Source organism: Elephantulus edwardii, unplaced genomic scaffold, assembly GCF_000299155.1.
Source record: "Elephantulus edwardii isolate Elephantulus edwardi_28Jun2011 unplaced genomic scaffold, EleEdw1.0 scaffold00199, whole genome shotgun sequence".
NCBI lineage: Eukaryota > Metazoa > Chordata > Mammalia > Macroscelidea > Macroscelididae > Elephantulus > Elephantulus edwardii.
Genome location: NW_006399949.1, coordinates 2,565,690 through 2,568,025, shown reverse-complemented (window position 1 = coordinate 2,568,025; position 2,336 = coordinate 2,565,690).

Sequence of the window (2,336 nt, the reverse complement as noted above, 5' to 3'; positions counted from 1 at the left end):
AAGTTGCATAGCAAGTATTGATATGGCCTGGATCAGTATTGCATCATTCTTTAAACTAATATCTTTGCTCTTTAGTACTCTGGAAAGGTCTGTGACAGCATATTTTCCCAATGCAACTAATCTTTTAATTTCTTGACTGCTGTGCCAACAATGTTGATTTTGGATACAAGTAAATAAAAATCATTAGCAACTTCAATATTTTCTCCATCTATCATGACATTGCCTATCATTCCAGTGGTGAGTACTTTTGTTTTCTTGATGTGGAGATGCAATCCATATTGAAGGCTGTAGACCCTGATCTTCTGTAACAACCAATTCAAGAGCTCCTCATTTTCAGCAAGCAAGGTCGTGTCATTTGTATAATGTAGATTTTTTTTGTGTCTTTCTCTGATACTGTTACCACTTTCTTCTTTATAAAATTTAGGTTCTCAGTTAGTTGTTTTGGACACAGATTGAATAGATACAGAGAAAATATATGCCACTGACACACATCTGTCTTTATTTTAAACCATGCAGTGTTCCCTTGCTTTATTTGCACAATAGCCTCTTGGCCTATGCATAGCTTTTACAATAAGTACATTAAGTGTTCTGGGATTCCCATTCTTTTCAACGTTACCCATAACTTATTGTGATCCACACAGTCAAATATCTTTGTATAGTAAAAAAAACACAGCATCTTTCTGGTATTCTCTGCATTTAGCCAATATCCATCTTTTATTAACAACGATATCCTGATACCGCAGTTTCTTTCTTCAATAATCAGTTTAAATTTCTGGCAGTTCTCTGTCAATGAACTGATCTGGCTATTTAAAAAGAATCTTTAGCGAGGCTTTTCTTGTATGTGATGATCTAGATTCTTTGATACTTTTCACCTTTCTTTAGAATGGGAATAAATATTGATCTCTCACAGTCAGTTGGCCAGATATCTGTACTCCAGATTTCTTGACATGACCTAACGAATACATCCAGGGCTACATGTCAATTGGTATCCCATCAATTCTTGAAATACTATGTATTTGCCAATGTTTCCAATGCAATGTGAACTTCTTTTCTTACCATTATTTGTTGATCATATGCTACCTTCTAAAATTATTCCTTACCATCCAATTCTTTTTTGTACAGGGACTATATGTTTCTTCCATTTTCTTTTGATGATTTGTACAACATTATATATTTTGCCCATAGAATATTTCAGTGATTCAATTTGAAACTTAAATTTATTCTTCAGTTCTTTACACTCATAGATTATTGTTATTACTGTTATTGCAGGCTTGCGTATATTAAAATATACACAGAACTCTTCCCAGTATCTTTCCTCACTTTTAATAGTTCCCCCCACCATTCTCACCTTATTGTATATTTTCCGCTTCACTCAAGTTCACCTAAGTCTACCCTCTTATTTTTTCTTTTCCTCTTAATTCTGGCAGCCAATGAAGGATGCCGTTTTTAGTGTGAAAAGTTTTCTTGGCATTTTAAAAAATGGTCTCCTCTTCTAATTTACCAACTTCACTTAATACCATGTTTACCAAAGTCCCTGTATTTATGAGGTGTTTCCCAGAATGAGTTGTTTTTTCTTCTGTTTTATTCTAGTAGTATAAAATATGCAATTGTGTAGGTAGTAAAGTTTGTTTTCCCATCCATGTTATCAACTGAGGTTAATGCACATTTGGGTTCCTATTGGGAATAGTTCTACTGCATGAATAACTTCTTTTAGAAGCAACAGTACAAAGTTGGTTTCTATGCGGCAGCTGCACTCATTTTTTGGTTCACAAAACCAATAATTCATAGCTGACCATCCAGTCAGTTTTCAAAGGCAATAAATCACCTGGGAGGAGATTTCTCACATTTCTCCTGTGGAGCAGCTGGTGGGTATGAACCATATGCCTTCAAGATGGCAGCCAACCCCTTCCAACTAGGCCACAAGAACTCCCTTCTTATCCATGAAAAGCTAGGAAAGTTGGAGAAAAAAAATTTCAAATATCCAACTTCCCCCCCCAAGTGTTGTACTGCTATATCACCTGTAACATTAATACTCTCTTTCCTTTCTTCAGCATTTACTAATGATCAAAGACTACAAACATTCAATGTGATTACACTTCAACATCAAGAAAACAAAAATCTTCAGTTCTGGAAGAATGAGCAATATTGTGACAAATAGAGAAAAGACTGACGTTGTTAATGGCTTCATTTTACTTGAATCCATGATGACCATCCAAGATATCAGCAGTAAATCCAAAGATGTACTGCATTGAGAAGATCTGCTGTCAGGGATCTCTCTAATGTGCTAGAAAGCAAGTATGTCACTTTAAAGACTAAGGTGTGTACAGTTAGCCAAC